Source organism: Pipistrellus hanaki (assembly GCF_964339955.1).
Source record: "Pipistrellus hanaki genome assembly, chromosome: 4".
In the NCBI taxonomy this organism is placed as follows: Eukaryota; Metazoa; Chordata; class Mammalia; order Chiroptera; family Vespertilionidae; genus Pipistrellus; species Pipistrellus hanaki.
Genome location: NC_140506.1, coordinates 10,391,651 through 10,410,800, shown reverse-complemented (window position 1 = coordinate 10,410,800; position 19,150 = coordinate 10,391,651). Strand labels below are relative to the sequence as shown.

The window sequence follows — 19,150 nt, the reverse complement described above, 5'->3', positions numbered from 1 at the left end:
TAGTTAGTGCCTGCTTTTACATGCTTTTGCTAGTACCCACTTCTCTTAACAGGGAGAGGATGGACAATGCTAGTCATTTTATGCCTTTTACTAATTGTACTAACGGATTTGATGGTTTTAATGGCAAACAGCTGGGAGATCCCTGCTGAGAGCAAAGACTTTGGTCTCCGGGGTGGTCAAGCTTGTCTCTGTCCAAAAGATGTTTTTGAGATGTTTCGGATTTGGCCACAATAAACCTGTGTTCTTCACTGCCCTTTCCTTTTAAAATTATTTCTTCACCACGGCTGGACAGAGTGAAACGTAGGAGCATCCAATGCTGTGGTGTTTCTGGGATCTAACGGATACGGGCACCTTCACGGAAACGGTGGCTTCAGTTGCAGAGAGTTCATGGACCTTCCTAAGCCCCATCCCTGGCTTTGCAGTGAGGAGTCTTGCTTCAGTCACTTTAGACTCTTGGTCAGGGACAAACGTTAAAACCAACAAACTTTTCTCTCCGTTGTATGCCGATTCCTTAAAATAACAGATGTCAGCTCCTTGAGCCTATGTTAGTAGAGGGAGCTGCTTAACTGAACCATTGCATAGTTTTTCATTAACTTGATGATTATTATTTTTTTTTTTAATGATTCCAAGTGCCTTTTTGTTGTTGTCGTCAAGTCCTTGAAATTGAAGCTTTGCTTCTGATACACATACATGTCCAGCTGAAGGTAAAAAGGTATTCCATCACATAAACAAATAATCATGGATTACGGAGTTAACGAAGATCAGAAACTAACCCCTAAGAAGAGGTTTGGATTACACACCAGATAGCTTGCAGGTAGAACAAATCAATGAGTTAATAATACACCGCAGTCAAGGAATCCATTTCTATAGTAGCATGTGTCCAGTGTAGCAGAAAAATCTCACTTCCCTCAGCACCTCCTCCATAATTCTGGATTCTATAATTATACCAAATTTGTATTTAAAAATGCCTCTGAAATTGTTGCTCCACTTACTCAAAGTGCTTAGGGTATAATTATAACACCAAGGTGACCGATTTTTATGTTGTGTTAAATAATTTTTAAATGTAAATTACGGTGTCTAACAAATTGAGCTACACCAGAGTGCAAAGTGTGAAAGTGGGACCTTGTATATTTCTGCCCACCGGCATCTTTTGGCAAATTTAGAGAAAAGTGAACCTTTTTCTTGAGTTCTAAGATGAGTATATATATATATATATATATATATATATATATATATATATGTTGTATATATTATTTTAAGTTGTTTATATTCTATGTTCTCTTAGTGACAACACAGACGTTTTCACATATGCTCCCAGCAACCTTTCAAAATCGAGACACAGTTTTGTTGAAAATTGATTTTTTTATTTTTTATTTTGTTTTATTTATTTTTTTATTTTTTATCACTCTGCCTTGTAGAAATGACCTGCCATAGAGAGGGGACAATCTGCTTAACTCTTAATTCCTGTACAAGTTGGTTGAATCCTAAAGATTAATTCAACAGTGAGGAGTTGCTCATTGGCAGGCAGGTTGATGAAGCACCTTTTGCCTTGTGGTATGCTTGATTACATATGTTACTTATTTCTTTGACGTGAACTCATCAGGTCCTGTTATCCTATATATAAAATCAATTTCTAATAGCAAGAAAGGGAGAAAAAAATAAAAATGCGTTAGAATATACATAAAGTTTTCACTTTAACTGAGCCTCCCCCAAACTTCTTGTTCAGAATTTAAGCCACACAGGACAAAGCAAATGCAAGCTCTCTCTAAGAGAAGGTAGTGTTTTCTAAGTCACTCAGAATGTACCGGTATTGACACAGCTACTCTTTGCCATTTGAAGGTAGAGCTAAGGAAACCTGGCTCTGAATTTCCCAAGAGTATTCTGAAGCCAGGCAACTTCAAAGCCAAGTTCTATGTCACCTGGTGCACGGCATTTAAGACAGCAGGCTCAAGGAAACAGAACATTTTCCCATAGGAATTGCTGGTGTCTTCTTCTTTTTTATTTAATCCCTTCTTTTTTTGTCCAAGATTAATGGCTGTTTGACAGGAGCAAAGATGAAAACACTTTATTTCCCTTTTCTAAGTTTTAAAATATATTGGCATTTAAAAAAAAATCATTTCATTTTCTATTCTTTTTTTATCTTATACAACAACACTGGTTTCTAATTAATACAAAAAAGTGTTATGCTTTAAAAGAATACATTTTTAGTGGTGCATTTTTTATTTTATTTTAATTTCTGGAAGGCCAGGAACTCACTAATCTTTTATCTTCTCATCTTTCAGTCACTGTCAGTGTGTCTCTATGGAATTGGCTAGCCTAGCATTTGTAGAATGATGAGGGAGTATACCCATAAAATTTTATTTTATGTTGCCTTTTTATGTACATTTTTGAGAGTAGATCACATTACTGTAACAGGTAATGCAATTGCAGATATGTATGATAAGGAGAGTGATGCCATCAGAAACCAACTGTACTGGAGACACAATACTGTATTTGCTGAGATGTGAAATTAAATAAGTTTTAGGCAAGTGACAGTCAGGATTGAGCAAGGACAGATTGTTCACAGGAAATGGAGTCTCTTCTCCATCACTTCACACTCACCTAATGGTGATCTGTGAGGCACCCGTGCAGGAAAGCAGAGCCAAGAAAAAGTCACGAGGAGGAGAATTCTGCTGAGCAGTTTTCCTGTGTGCTGCCTGGAAGATGGTTAGCGCTTGGCCACAACTTCCCCGAAGAGATGCATTCCTCATAAAACCGAGTCCAGATAAAATTCCACGCAAACAACTCCCCTTGTTGTAAAAAACAACAGCCCCGGAGATGTGACACAGTTTGGAGAGGGCTTCCCACGCTGTCCTCAGTCAGCACTGCACATGCATGCTGTGGAGAGAGCACCTCTGAGGCCAGGGACATGTATGGTCGGATCTCCTGCACCCATGTGGGTTTGAGAACCACACTGGCTTCTGTGACTTCCTTTACAGGACGGAGATTTAGATCTGCCATAAAACTTTACCCGTTGTAAAGCCGGGAACATTGTTTGTGCATGGTGGCATAAAGCAGAAAGAATTGCCTTGGATGTTCAACTTCCCTTGTCCCATGGAAAGTGTAATGGAGCCATTGCTCATGCCAGTTGACATACACATACGAACGAAAGGAATTGCTTCTAGGAAGTCTGTCTTGTAAATTTTCGTGTTTTCTGGCTGTGGACTCGGGTTTTAGAAAGTTAGCACTAGAAAGCTTAGAAGGCCGGGGAGAAGACATACCACAAGCCCACGGTTTAATGGAGCTGGCTGCCTAACTGGGCAGGGAGCCTGGAGAGGCCTCCACCTTGAATGCACTCACTGGCCACGGAGGGTCCCCAGGTTCAGGTCTGCCTGCGGTGATGGGGAGATGTCAGCAGTGGGGATGCATGCCTGGCTAGAACTGGGCAGAAGGAAGAGGCGTGGTGTGGGCAGCAGCGGTTGGCAGGGGCATACCTGGCCCTCTGTGACTTGGGGGTGTCAGATAGAGGTCCTGTGAGGGCCCTGCCCTGAGTTTGTGGGTGGAATCTATGAATGCACTTGGAGATGTCAGTGGTGGGTCAGAAGCCACGTGTGCCTGAGGTCTGTGGGACCTTACAGAAAGGGCCTCGAGAAGAGGAAGGGGGTGGGAGACAGGAAGTCTGGCGAGTGGTTAGGATGTTTGGTTACCAGGGCAGGGCCTTGGGAATGATGACACAAAACCCATTCCTGGAACTAAGTTCCAATGTGGAGAGCAGCTGGAGGGCACAGCAGGTTGGGGCCCCTGGATTTGGATGTCAGGATAGAATCAGGCTAGCAGGACTACCTGCCTGGGGGGGTGGGTCCAAAGCTTAATGCGGGATGAGCCTCGGGCCACAGACCTGCAGTGGGGACTGAACTGGTTCTACGGGCAAGTGGAGGTGAGGGCCAGGCTGCTGAGCCCCTCAGGCTGGGACATAGGAAGAGACTTTGGGACCATGACTCAGGGACCTGAGTTGTCCCGGCTGCTGTCCCTCCCTCTTGACTGCAGCCCCTTCTACCCCCTTCCAGCCTTTGTGTGTCCTCTTCCTTCTGCTGGGAGGTTCTCCCTCCGCCGTCCTTGATGGCTCATTGCTTCTGGATCTCTCCACTCTCTTTGATGGCTCACTCCTTCTGGATCTCCTTTCTTCCTTCAGCCTCCCTTTCCCCTTCATAGCGTTTTGCATCACCCACCACACTTTATTTCTCCAAGTCTCTCACCGATAGAGAATGTGAGCTTAGGGGACAGACAAGGCTGTCATTTGTGTCTCGGGTGCCGCATCAGTGCCTGGCACATGGTGTGGCTCTTGGTCCATGTGTGATGTGTGAATGGATCAATACATGCCTTTATGTAGTCTATAAACAGTACAGACTGCACCATCGTACCCCAGATAAAGGACTGTGGCCGTGAGAGCTAAACACAAATTATATTCTTCACCAGTAAATGGAGAAAAATGTTTCAGAAACCCCAAGCTGATTCATTATCTTCGTCTCGAAATACAAATGCCTCTGTAAGCCAAGGACTGTATATACTTCATATATGCTAATTCAGGGCTATTTGCACAGTAAGTAAATGCTTGATAATGAATGGATGACCTTCCTTGAGTTAGAAATTAGCATAAAAATACTTTATGTGTGTTTAAACACTTTATGTGTATTAAAAAAAGTAAAAGAATTGAAACTCAGGGGTGTTGTCTTAGTTAAAACAGCAGCCCTCCTGCTCCCCTGCCCTCACGCACAAAAATTCCAAGGAACATATTGTGTCCTTATTATGTATTTTGACACATTGCAGATATTTTAGAAATTCTAGAGTATATTAGAAATATGGCAGGCTTTCTTATTTTATTTCTGTTATTAGGCCAGTAAGCCTTGTCACTGAGTTGGATTTATGGATTTAATAAGCTGAGACAGATGCATGGATAAACACAGTGTGGTATAGCCATACAATGGACTACTATTCAGCAATAAAACGAGCTCATGCTGCCATATGTGTGAACTTCAAAATGCCACGCTTAGTGAAAGCAGCCAGTCACGAAAGACCACGTACCCTGTGGTTCCGTTTTATATGAAATGTCTAGAAAAAGTAACTCATGGGAGACAGACAGCAGTGGATTCTTGGTAGCCTAGGGCTTGGGATGGGAACGGGGCACAGCAAATGCGTGACCATTTTTTTGGGGATGATGGAATGTCCTATCACTTCACGTACAGAAATCATTGAAATTGTACACTTGCAATGAGTTGATTTTATGGGATATAACTTATATCTCAATAGAGTTGTTAAAATATGAATCTGGGGCATAACCGCTAAAGGTAGTGGATGTTAAACTGCCAATGGCCTAAACTAGTGGTAGGCAAACTGTGGCTCGTGAGCCACATGCGGCTCTTTGGCCCCGTGAATTTTTAGCAAAGGCCAGTTTAGGAATACCCTAACTAAGTTAATAACAATGTGCCTAACTACTATATAGTGTAAGTTAAAAAAATGGACTCTCAAAAGAAATTTCAATCATTGTACTGTTGATATTTGGCTCTGTTGACTAATGACTGGCCTAAACAGAGTCTGCTGCCTTCTCTGGGAAGTGGAGTCCGTGTCTCCAGGATTGTCACAGCCTGGTGCTGAGGCTGTCCGATGCCGGGATGAGCAGGGATTCTTTGATGCTAGGAAAACAAGCAAACCCAGGTTGTCTCCAATGAGACCACATAACTGAACTTAATCAGGCCATTAGAGGAATCAGCCGTCCTCACCGCTAAGTTTAGTTCACTCCAACCCCCTGTCATTTGTTCGACTATGCTTCTCTCCTGCCACTTTTATTGTTGCAAGATCCGGGGGTCACTCTGGGGAACAGGACCTCCTGGTCCCAAGCTGTGCTGCTCTTCTGCGGAGGGAAGTGTCCAGGGAGCCTCTCTGTAGCCTGTGCACTTGCTCAGCAGAACACTGGCTCCTGCAGGTGAGGCCAGGACTCCCAACAGCCAGCCCCAGGCAGAAGGCAGGTTTTCCAATGCCCCGAGTTTGAGTACTTAAAGGGGCATGTGCTCTTTTTCTGCCTTCGTAGAAGAGGTATAGAATCACTTCGAGCTTTTCTATTCTGCTTTGCCATGCTTTGCAGTTCAAGTACAGCTGAAGTGAGAGTGTGGGTAGAGGGACCGGGGAATTGCCTTGCTCCACTGCTGTTTCAGGGTGGAAGCGACTTTAGTTCTCTCCTCTTGTTTATTGCTGCTGGCATCTGTTTAGTGTGTTCACATCCTCTCTGCCCCCTGCCATGGGGCTTCCTCAGGTCTCTTCCGGGCACCATCCTCTCCCCACACCGGTTGGTTTCCATGTGGGAGTGTTTGCTTTGGCACAGACATCCGAGCTCCAGATACCCCCGGTGGCCTTCAGGAGCTGGCTGGGACCCACCAGCCTCAGGGCTCTCATGCATCTCCCCATCAGCGATACAGTACGTATTGTGACCCAGCCCTGTGATGTTCCCAGCAAGCATTTTTGATGATGTCTAATTTCTTCAGTTCTCGTATGCAAAATTCAAAAATTCAGTAGTTGAGTGCAAAATTGAGACCAACAGAGTTTAAATCCTGTGCCACACTTTTTTTTTTGACCTCCCACCAATGTAATTTTGGACCGGCTTGTTCTGAATTTGCCTCCTCCCACCCTTGTAGCCTAACCGAGACACAAATTAAGAGCAACACTTATGAAATGCCCATGTTTTTCCTATTACCACCAGTCCTAAAAATTACTCACTCTCAGTGAGCGGTCAGGCATTGTCTATGGGATCCCATGAATATTGAATATTTCCTTTTGCATGTAACACGGCAAAGGAGTAGCTGACATTTTTATCTTTAATGTCACTTTGGATAGTTTTAGTTGCTCAATAAAATACTGTTTAGGTTGGTATTCTTTGTGTGTGTGTGTGGTTTTGTTTTTTATTTCCTATGAGTTAATATTCTCCAGATTTCAAGAACTACTTAGGTATTCTATTAAACAGACTGACTGGTTACACGATTAGAAAAATGTCCATGTTGCCAGGCCATATATTTAGTTTTGAAACACCAGGAATAAGAAAATGATGCAATTTTTCTCTTGCTTTAAGACCTCCTTTAGAGTAATTGTTGATTTGTACTGGATGTGATAGCTGGAGTTGATCATAATTAAAGTAACACGCAGTGTTATATACAGACTTAATGAAGACGTTGTCCTAAGTGGTGAAAATGTATTAGATCATTACTTTAGATGACTTTACTCTTTTTTTCTAACCATTTCCTTTTCTGGAAAGCTCCCAAATGTTAACATCAATACTGATTCTGGACACTCTCAGATGAATAGGGTCCTACCTTCCTTTGGCAGCCGGGCCTCGGGAAGTGCCAGGACCGTGACTGCACAAGTCTGCAGTGCTGTGTGCACTCCCTCCTTCCCTCCTGGGACCTCCTCACCTCCTGTTGTTTCTCTGAAATTAAAAATTGGAGGATATTTGGCATCAGGTCAGTGAAGGAAAACTCTTCTACAGTTTGAGCTGGGGGTTAAAGGTAGGCATTTCATTCATTTAAATTGAATACTTCTGGGCTGTAAATACAGGAGAAAGACCATGTTCTACATACAGAGTAGGAGTCCAGTGCCCAGATATCGAGCTTTTGCGCAAGATGAAGTGGCCAGATGTCCAAAGTGGAAAGGAGACTGGATCGTGGTTGCCTGTCCTTTGTGATAGGCTGCTCCTCAGATATCCTTTGATAACTTGCCCCCCATATAGAAGGGATTCTCCATTTCTCCCTCCTTATCATTATCCTCCTGCGGTCAATTTCTCTGCTAGTCCATCAGCCTTTTAATTATTATGTTCTGCCTTCACTAGAAAGGGTTGGATCAGGCTGAGCTCAAAGTAACTTCTCATTGACCCTCTGTTTCTAATAAGATCCAGTCCTCTCCCTTCCCTTTCCCTTCACGGTTTCAATGCTCTTCACCAGGTCAAAGGCAGTTTGTGTGGTTTTGCATATGTGTCTGATACTGTCCCATGCCTCCAGTACCTGGCTCTTTGCTGTGGGGATTTGGAGTTGCTGCTGCTATGACAGAGACCCTGTAGGCATGTTCTTTTGCCCAGAGACTTGTTCCTGGGCTGTTTGCTGGGCTGCTTCACGTTGGCTATTTGGACCAGTCCTTATCATCTAGGTCAGCTGTGAGTATGACGGGAATGTGAGGGCTATTTAATTGCTTACCATTCGGTGGTGCTCTCAAGCACGTACCTGCTTATGAGGAAAGACTTGCCCCAAGGCAGTAGGGCCTCCTTCATCCCTCAGTCTGGCGTCATCCGGAAGAGATCTGAAGCCTTGGAGCTCTGCCTCCGGAGCCCCTCCCTGCTCTCCAACTTTGCATGTTTCACTTCCTTGGCCTCTGGCTACACCGCAGAGGTGGTGCTGGGCAGGTGGGGCTGCCTGGACTCTGGTGTTTGGGATGAAAGTATTTCTCCTTCTACTTTTCCACCCTGGTTCCTCTTTTGTTTGTTTATATATATATTTTTTACAATGCACACCTTAAAGCTGTGTTTTTCTCTGCAGCTTTCTGTACGGAAAGTGCCAGTCTTGAAAGTAAAGTGTGCAGTGGTCACGGGGGTGGGGCCGGAGGTGGGGCTCTGCACGTCCACGCAGCACACTTTGGCTGTCAAGACTTTCAAGGCAGACTCCAAAATCAGGCCCGGAGCCAAATTCACTCCTTGCCAGCAGCGACGGAATTCCTAGGTCGCATTACCAGCTTGTGAGAAGAAATCATTCAAGAAACTGCAAGCTGGCAAGTAAGAATTGCAGAGATTCATTCACGTGAATGCTGATGCCTGCAAATATCATTTAGCTTTGGGCGTTTTCCCCCGATCCTCTTGCTGGGTTTCCATCTCACGGAGGCTCATCCTGGGGCACAGGAAAGACATCGGAGCTTCACAGTGGGGATCTTGGGGGACACGCGCCAGAGATGATGTTAGAGAAGAGCCTTCCGGAGGTCCCACGCCTCCCTCATCCCTGATCCAAGAATATGTGTCGAAAGGTCACGTCTCTAGACTTGGACTTTAGTTGCGAAAGCTGTAAGCCACAGTTAAGGCAAGAGAGGAGAACAGTACAGCTTGATAGTGGTCAGATACCTGTCCATTAAAATACTTTGAAGATATATTTTTAAAGGAGTATCAATCAATGGATTAATTTATTGAGGTAGGCTCAAGGGTATTAATGATCTGAACGTGGCTCATGTCTAGAGGGAAGATGTACTTGACCAACATGGGGAAGAGAATACAGAGAATACCTCACTTTAAATTTTGGGCTGAGAAGAAGGTTATTTTCCAACAACTATTTAAAAGGGACTTTGAAAAAACAAATCATATCATGGAAATTATAACAGAAAATAACTCACTCCAGATTCAAACACAGTTTAGAAGTTATAAGATGTCCTTGTTATGGTTGGTAGAGGGGAGTAGTCCAGGCTTTAAAGTGAGTTTGGGAAAAGAGAACAACTGTTAAACCTGCTTTATTTGATCTTTGTGACCTTGAGAGTTCCTTCATAATCTTTTAGAGGTCCCTTTTCTTCTCATAGCCAGTGTTAAGGAAAAAAACCCATTGAAACCTGTAAAGAATTTTTGTGAGTTTATTTGAGCCAAACTGTCAACATGCCGGGAAGCAGAACCTCAACGAGTTGAGATAATGCTCCGAAGAATGGCGGGTTACATCTGTATTTATACATTGCAATCAAAGGAGGGACATAGGTGGGTTACATAAAATTTATTGGTGATGGATTAAGGAGCTGGGATAAAGTCAAATGGTGGGAAACCCCTAGGATTGGATAAAAAGTAAAATGATGGGCACATACTTAGGTGAGTGCAGGCAAAATTAACATGATAATGAAGGAATTTGTGGTATCTGTCCTGGTGCCCAGCACATCTGGTTGTGCCCCAGGGGCTCCTGAAAATAAAAGGAAATTACAAGTTACCCAGAGATCTCACAGGTAAGTTATCTTAGAGGAAAAAAGGAAAATGGGCTCAGGAAAGATCTAAGTTGATCTTTGTTAGGGAAAATATCGGCCTAGCACATGACTGCCCGCTATAACCTGTTTGTAGTTAGATATTTAATTTTCAGACCATCTTTTGTGGTTACTTTAGATCTCTGAGTTTGCCAGACTGCCACGCAGGCCGCCCCTGAGCTTGTCAGGTTAGCATGTGGCCCCTTTCGTCCAAACCAGTTACTTGGCTCTGGTGTTTCAAGGGGGAAAAGAATCATCATGACCTCTCAGCCATTGAGCATTCATTAAAGGAGAAACTCACAAAGATGCAGATCTCATTTTATCCTCCGAGGCATCATCCACAGGCCAACAGATCATGTCTTCCTTCAGAAGGCCCCTCTCCATTGGTGGGTGATTTGAGGTCCACATGAAGGTAGGGAGCAGAAAGGAAAGGATCACTGGAGCCCCAGAGAATGCTGGTCCCGTTTAGTCTTTTTATTCCTTTTAATGAAGTCCACTCTGGTTTCTTCTGTCCTCCTCCTGCATCTGAGACAGCAATCACCATTTACAAAAGCCATTGCGGTTCTGATCCTCCCCACAAGCAAGCTTGCTGGCAGGCGAGAGTTATCATGAAGTATGGTGACACCATTTGGTGTGGGGACGCAGCCCCATGGACTGGCATCTGTCCTGCCTGCCGCTCAGTGGGCACTTTTGTGGCCCATAAAACATGGCTACGAATTTACTTCCAATGACCTGTAGTCAAGAGTCTCTTCAATTAGTGGTGGGAGGGCATGAACCTGGATGCAGTTCTGGATTTGCTACTAAGTGCCTTTCAATGGGATTTTCATTCCCCTTCTTCCCAAGAAATCTGGCTTTGGGGTCAGATCTCCTTCTTGAGTTTGTTGGAGACAGTGCTACCGTGTTTCCCCGAAAATAAGACATCCTCCGAAAATAAGACCTACTTACAGGTTTCCTTCTGAGTGAAATATAAGGCATCCCCCTGAAAATAAGGCCCCTCCTAGGCTAAACATGAGAGATTTGGTCCACTGATTCTGAAAGAAATGGAATCACAAGAAATTCACCAGGAAATTCAGGAATTGGATTGTTATGATGATGTTCCAGAAGATGATGACATGATTGTCATTGAATAAATGAGTAAATTCTTGATATTGTAGGATTCACAGTTTGTCTGGTTTGAGTTGACAACTACTGTACTACCGTACCGTATACAGGTAATACATTTCCTTTCTTTTCATTTAACAATAAATGTGTACCGTATTCTTCTTCATGGAAAAATAAGACATCCCCTGGAAATAAGACCTAGCGCATCTTTGGGAGCAAAAATTAATATAAGACACTGTCTTATTTTCGGGGAAACAGGGTAGGAGCTGGAATAAGGGTTGTGATTGGAGGTGTGGCAGTCATTCTGAGGAGGCCTGGACTAAGGACTTAGTAACCGGCTCAGGTTGAGGGCTGATGTGGGAGGCCCTATAAGGTCAAATGGCTTTGGTGGATTCTCTCTTTAAAAAAAAAAAAAGAAAAAAATTATTTATTGATTTGAGAGAGAGAGAGAGAGAGAGAGAGAGAGAGAGAGAGAGAGAGAGAAGGAGAGAGGGGAACATCGGTTTGTTGTTCTACTTATTGATTCTTCCATTTATTGACATATAAGTGTCAACTGACCAGGGATCGAACCCACAGCCTTGGGTTATCGGGACCAAGTGCTGAGCTACCGGCCAGGGCCTGGTGGGTTCTCCTTTAATTGCACTTTGGAGTGAACACAGGGTTGGCTGCCAGGCTCATGGAAGCCTGCAGGGGTAAGCTTATGAAAGCAAATCGGATGCACGTTGGGAAGGCTGCTTGCTGGGAGGTGCATGGGCTGCCCCTAGCGGTTTTTATGCCTCTTTAGGAAAAGGCTACCCGGTTTTTAAAACCTACCTGTTGGAATACATTTTGACTTCTGCCAGTTAGCCATTTTGCCTGATAATGGCAGTGTGACCCAAATATGTCACATGTGTGTCAGATATTTAAAAAGCCCTTGTGCAGGGTGTCATCAGTGCCAGCCAGACCCATCTCTTGTGTCTTTCCTATGTGTGGGAAGGAAAAGTTTTGTAGATGTATTTCTCTGTAAGAGTTTGGCATTATACTTCTAGAGATTGGTAGAAAGCTAATGGAATTCATATAAACACATAATTAGAGGTACATATAAAACATACTTGTTTGAAATGTTTGGTTTTTTTGAGCAATTAGGAAGTTGTCAGCTGTTTCCTTTCCCCATATTAGCTTCCAGATGATTAATTGGATTGTTTAATTAAACGCTCCACATTTAAGTGGAGTGGAGGCCCTGGAGGGAGACTTCTGAAATAATATTGTTTTCTATTGATCTGCAATACACCATATGGCTTGCTTCTACTTAAAGATGTTCAATTCTACAATCACAGTCTTTTAAAATAATTATTTACTGTTCTGAAGTGAAAAGTCTATTAAAAAAGAAATCTTAAGGACAATCTCAAAAATTCTCTTCTTTTACTGCATTCCAGAGGAGCGAGCCCGGTCTGAGACGAAAAACCCTGGTCTGTGGCTTGCAGTGTTCGGAGGGGTAGCTGGGCTATTTTTAACGAGTGCAAGCGTATCCTGTGGTGGCCGATTTCCAATGATCCAAAATTAGTCCTGGGATCTTGGACACCACAGTGCCAAGGGCTCAGACAGTCAGCACCCCAAACATCTTTGAATTGTCAACCTCAGTCTCACACCAGGATTGATGGCTTTGGCCAAACAGTACATCATTGTTTGGAGAAAACAAAAGGATAACCTCATTTTGAGCGCAGAGGTTAGACTCTGCAGGATTAGGGGCTCGCCAGGTGGGTGTGAAGACAATGGGGAGCAGTTCCTAGTGCCTGGAAGGTGTCAGTCTCTTGGTGATGAGGGCAGTTAAATGCCTCACAGGGGCAGTGTTATTTTAACCGCAGGGGCATGAAGGAGAACAGCTGAGGTTTTTTTCTCCCTTCTTATGTTTTTCCATGAAAAGAAGGTCAAAGGAGCAGGTTGACCAGACCTCAGGATGGGAAAGGCTAGGTCATCAGCTGGGCCTTACATCGAAGGAGGAAAGGAGAGATACTGTTACCCCTGCGTCTCACACATGTTGCCCCCAATCATCCAGAGACAAATGACCCATTCGTTCTGAAAGAATTATATTTACACGTCCCCATGACTCCAGAAACACCTCATTATTAAATCCACGTGCAGCAGATAGTTGTCCTGGGTCAGGCTCATTGATGACTGGGATTCCCTGAGGTTTTCTGCTTGCTTATAGATGAATCCATGGCTCATAAGGAGATGGGCTAATTTTTAATCGCTTTCTTCTGACAAACCCTGTCTGCTGTCCTAACTCAAATGGACACGGCAGACAGGAAGTGGATCCGACTGAAAGGAAGGGAAATGCACTTGGTACGACTAGAGTCTTATTTGTGGCATGCCGACTGCCTCCTAATTGATGTAAACATCGCACAGAATTCCAGAGCATGGACGCCGCTGTGGAGGCTGACCGATGCATCTCTGTCTCCAGGCGGGGCCTCTTCTAACCCCCAGAGAGAGCTGAGGGGCTTACACAGGGCCTCCGTTATCATGGAGCCATTTGTTTTACCACAGCCCAGCTCCCGGGGAGCCCTAGGGTGACAGATAGCATCCAGCCAACCAGGAAGGATTTGCCAGAAACTTCTATGTCAGACCCCAAGCCCTGCCCTGAGAATACAGTGAGTAGAGGAAAGAGATGGGTTTGGTTCTCTTGGTCCTGTTTTCCAGGGAGCTGTCCCTTGTCTTGGCATGGATGCCATTGTTCTCCAGCCTTCCTCCACAACCCAAGTGGATTCTGCAGCTTCAGCCACACAACTAGGATTCCCTAGAAACTCCAGCCAGATGGCCTTGACGGCAGGCGGGGCGGGAGAGTGAGTGTGGGAACAATTGGGAATGTTATTCAGTGTCCCGCCCATGGAGAGCTGCCTCACTTGCTGGGATGAGAAGGAGGGGTGGGGATTTGGAAGGGGCATGCCCTACTGGCATGGACACATGGTGGGTACCCTGACTCATGGCTCTGTGGGAGGGACCCTCACTCACCGTGCACAGCCGCACCTATCAGAGCACATGTAGCCGGGATATGGTGTCTTCAGAGGTGAAAACCGGAAGTGGCTTCTGGCTGGAGAAGGAAAAGATAGAATGTTCCAGGCTTCCTCTTCTGGATCTCAGAGAAGTTTGCAGTCAAAGGAGCAGGTTGACCAGACCTCAGGATGGGAAAGGCTAGGTCATCACCTGGGCATCAACAAGAGCCCTTCATGGCTCTTGTTGTGTCTCCGTGGCATCAATAAGAGCCCTTCCTCACTGGGGAGCTGGATGCCGAGACCTCTGTATGATGAGCTCACTATCTAGCGTGGCCCCAAATGTGTGATGTTTCTTAGGGACAAAATTACATGCTTCACCTTCATTGCAGGGCCGTCTTTTCCAGTGTCCAGTGCTCTGTGCAGTCAGGATAAAGAGAGGCTGACCCTTTCCCACATTGTAGCCTTGGGGTGTGAGAAGGAGAACCGGGGCGAGTCAGGTAAGGAAGATGCTCAGTGTCTCCCCCCCCCCCCCCGTCCAGCCTTCCCTGCCGGCGTCCCACCTCTCCCCTGTTTCCTCAGCGTGTGGTCTGGTGTTTTGTGGACATTCACTTCTAGAGTGATTGCCAAGAGTCCTAGTAGACTGTGTGCTTCTGCAGAAGGATCATTCTGCTTCTGCAGAAGCTCCTCTGAATCATAAATGCTGTTTTTATCTGAGCTGGGCCATCATCAGCGGGGTCCCTAACGTCAGACAGTCATTTGGGATTCATTTTAACATGTATTTTTGAAATAAAAGGATATAAAGGAATCTCCTCCGCGCTTTCCCCACTGCCCCAGGGTGTTGTTTAAGACTTGAGAGTCTATTAATTATGAGTGTTGTGTCCTTCTGGATGTTTAATTTGGATGTATGTGTTTATGTTATAATTGCCCATCAGTTCTCTGCAGCCGTGAATGCCTCTATCCCGAAAAGCGTGGCTGTCAGTCTAAATGGGGCCATCTGAGCTGGCCTGTCGGCACCTGCAGCCCGGTGGGAGCACTTTTTTATTTTTTTAAATACTGGGTCTATCTCTTAATGAGTTAGCCCAATAGGAAAGAGCTGCTGACTTTCCTGCGTGACACACAGCTCTGGAAGCAGTCACTCCGAGAAAGCCGGGCAAGGCACAGATCCAGACAGCAGGGCATGGACAGCAGGGCACGGGAAGAGGTGCTTCCTGCTAGCTGATGCCCCTGAGTGCCCATCTGCCCAGACTGCTCCTGAATGTTCCTCCTTCAGAGGCCACACCGGCCGCCCAGCCCTTCGGATACTATGTTGAGTCTGAGTGTTACTCTGTTAGGGCTTCAGGGTGCTTGGATTCAGATAACTCTTCCGAGGCCCCAGTTCCAGTGACCCAACGGGGCGTGAAGCAGGGATTATCTGAGATGAGCAGAGGAAGAGCTGAGCGATACAGCAGGTTGCCCCCAAATAACTTTTTAAAATATATATATATATATTTTATTGATTTTTTTACAGAGAAGAAGAGAGAGGGATAAAGAGTTAGAAACATTGATGAGAGAGAATCATCGATCAGCTGCCCTCTTGCACTCGCCCTGCTGGGGATGTGCCCACAACCAAGGTACATGCCCTTGACCGGAATTGAATCTGGGACCTTTCAGTCCACAGGCCGAAGCTCTATTCACTGAGCTAAACCATTCTATGCACTGAGCTAAACTGGTTTCGGCCCCAAAGAACTTTTACTTCCCGAGTTAACCCTCTCTCCTCCGGAAGAGCTTTAAACAGAGTGAACTTCATGGTTCCTTTCAAATATTCCATGGAACTTTATGAGGACTGAAATACCAAGAGGAGGCCAGGATTGGAGAGCAAGTTGCTAGTTGATAGTGGGAAGAAATATATGATGCTGGCTCCGGTTCAGGGAATGTCTTCATAAAGGCCTTTAGGTCCATGTCTGAAAGATTCCTGGCACAAAGAGCTCCCATGCTTTATTTTGGTTTAATTGGAGTTTATTCGTTGTAATATCAGGTCAGTAGCTGACCATGAACTGAAGTCTCCAGTCCTGTCCCCTGACCCCCTGGGGAGGGCTGTGCAGCTGGTGGAGGAGCAGGTGGGGAAGAGCAGGCTGCCTCCTGGGCGGCCACGGGCACCTGACCTCTCAGGAAGGTGCTGACAAGCCTGGCAGCCAGAGAGAAGCTGTGAGGGCTTTTACTTAATTAAACCGCCTGGAAATGATGGCAGAAAGCTCCTCTCACCCATGGCCTGGCCGCCATCATCAGCTGATTCCTCGGGCGGTGGTGTGGCTGACAGCTGGTTGTGTTTTCAAAGCTGCGGGAATAGCCAGAACCATCTGCATGCAGCGCTACAACCGGCTCCAAACTCAGAAAAGGCTGCCCTGGCGCCTGGGTATGGGTTTTCCAGAAGTACCACAATCTGCAAATAAAATCGCTCCATCTTAAGGATTACTTAAGGGCAGCACAAGCAGAAATAAACAAGTGGGGCTCCATCAAACCAAAAAGCGTCTGCACCAAAGGAACCCGTCAACAAAGTGGAAAGGCGCCCTGTGGAATGGGAGGAAATATGTTTGCAAGTCATGTATCTGATAAGGGGTTAGTATCCAAAATACATAAAGAACTCAAACAAAACGCCCCCCAAATAATCCAATTAAGAATGGACGAAAGATCTGAGTAGACATTTTTCTAAAAATGACATACAGATGGGCAATAGGTACATCAAAAGGTGCTTACAAAAGGTAATACTCAGGGAAATGCAGATCATAATGACATACCACCTCACATCTCTTGCAATGACTAGCATCAAAAAGATAAGAAATAGCAAGTGAGCATATGGAGAAGAGGGACTCTTACGCTTTGTGGTTGAGATTGTGAATTGGTGCAGCCGTTAGGGAAAACAGTGTGGAGATTCCTCAAAAAATTAAAAATAGAAATACATCATGATCCACTGATTCTAGTTTTGGATATTTATCTGAAGGAAACAAAAACACTGACTTAAAAAGACATCACTCCCATGTTTTGTTTTTTTAAAAATATATTTTATTGATTTTTTTTTTTACAGAGAGGAAGGAAGAGAGATAGTTAGGAACATCGATGAGAGAGAGTCATCAATCAGCTGCCTCTTGCACGTCCCATACTGGGGATGTACCCGCAACCAAGGTTCATGCCCTTGACCGGAATCGAACCTGGGACCTTTCAGTCTGCAGGCCGATGCTCTATCCACTGAGCCAAACCGGTTTCGGCTTCACCCCATGTTTATTGCAGCATTATTTATGCCAACCAAGACATGGAAGCAGTAAGTGTTCATTGATGGATGAATGGCATATATGTGTACATACACATATGTATTACAGCAGAGATTATCAACTGGTATGCTGTAAGAATTTTTAGAACATGCAATACTAGACTAATTACTTAGGGGCACTGACCTTTTCCCACAGATAGTCAAATAAAAATTGACAACAGCCAACACAACAAATAACCACCCAGTGTGAGTGAATCAAAATTATAGTTTTTTTTTGTCAGATTGGCAAAAAATATACTCTATTTTTTTTTAATTTGTCCCAGAATTTCAGTAATTAATTTGTGTGTGCCATGAGTTGAAAAATGTTGAAAATTGCTGGTGTATTGGAACTGACAAAATAGATGTGTAATCACTTGCTTAAGTCTATCACACTCGACTTCATTTCTATGAAGACAGGATTTGGAAGCTAACACTGTACTCAGCAAGTACAACATGCAAATGTCAACCTACAAATCACAAAATGGGTGATCCTTTTCACTCAAGTAGATTTTTTTTTAATGCCACCAGAAAGATTGCAGCATTTCTTTAAAAATATAAAGGTCTTCTAAAATGTTTCAATACGATTACAAGGCAGTATAAATGTAGGGATTATGGGAGAGGGTTTTGGATGAGATGGTCAGATTTGTAGCTCACCTTCCTCAATTCTAAAATGGTAAGATTAGTTCCTCTTATTAGGTTTTTCTCTTATCTTCTTTTTAAATATATATTTTTATTGATTTCAGAGAAAGGAAGAGATAGGGAGAGAGGGATAGAAACATCAATGATGATAAAGAATCATTGATCGACACAATCCTGCACACCCCCTACTGGGGATTGAACCCACTAACCAGGTATGTGCCCTGATCAGGAATTGAACTGTGACCACCTGGTTCATTTAATCACTGAGCCACATGGGTCAGGATTTTTTTTTTCCTTTTTTTAAAAAATTGATTTTAAAGAGAGGAGGGGGAGAGAGAGAGGAAAAGAAAAATATCGATGTGACAGAGAAACATGGATTGGTTGCCTCCCACATTCCACATGTACCCTGACGGGGGATGAAACCTGTAACTTGGGTACGTGCCCTGAGCAGGAATCGAACCCACCACCATTTGGTGTAGGGGACTATGGCCCAGTCAACTGAGCCACAACAGCTAGTGCTGTGAATGATAGAGGCTCTCAAAAGAAATTTCAATCGTAGTACTGTTGATATTTGGCTCTGTTGACTAATGAGTTTGCTGACCACTGGTCTAGACTAATGCCAGAAAGGAGCTTCCCAGCTGGAGGCATTTCCTTGAAGTCACTTAAGACCCTGATGGTAGGCAGCCTCCCATAATCTGAGTCACCTAAAGCTCAGGAGTGGGGAAGCAGATCATGTGACCAGAAATATGCTCTTGTGCTGAAATCAGCACCCGGATCCTGGCTCTGCCCAACCACGCCTCACTGGCCACCAGGGAGGATGGAACCAAGGACATAGACTTGCAGCTTGAAGACCAGTGCCCCAGGGTTCCTGGGACCTTTGGGTGCTGATGGCAAGAAATCACCTCTGGATCTTAACTAAGGCCTGACAGTATTTCTGCTAGAAGATTGGGAAAACCTATGTTTGAGGTCTGTCTGTCTGTCTGTCTGTCTTTCCCTAACTAGATAATTCTTGTTTGGTAAGCTGACATCTTCACTGGGCAGTGGAGAGCTGATTTATGTAATCATAGGCACCTGAGTATGCTGTGAATTAGTTTTGATAAAATCAGTAAGCTGTATTACCCTGGAATAGTCCTCATAAATGTGGTATAGGGTATATTTAATTTTAGAT

The 19,150-nt window shown here is 44.5% G+C and overlaps 1 protein-coding gene across 3 annotated transcripts in view; it reads left to right on the top strand.

Moving 5' to 3' along the window:
- The window catches only part of SEMA5A (semaphorin 5A), a 371,086-nt gene that overhangs the window by 2,356 nt on the left and 349,580 nt on the right, over positions 1-19,150 (top strand). For 2 of the 3 annotated variants that reach the window (XR_014794856.1, XM_084881921.1), the window contains exon 2: positions 14,450-14,557. The exons of the other annotated variant lie outside the window; for it this stretch is intronic. The gene's annotated coding sequence lies outside the window, so the exon portion shown is untranslated. The remainder of the gene's footprint in view (positions 1-14,449; positions 14,558-19,150) is intronic. 3 annotated transcript variants of the gene reach the window in all.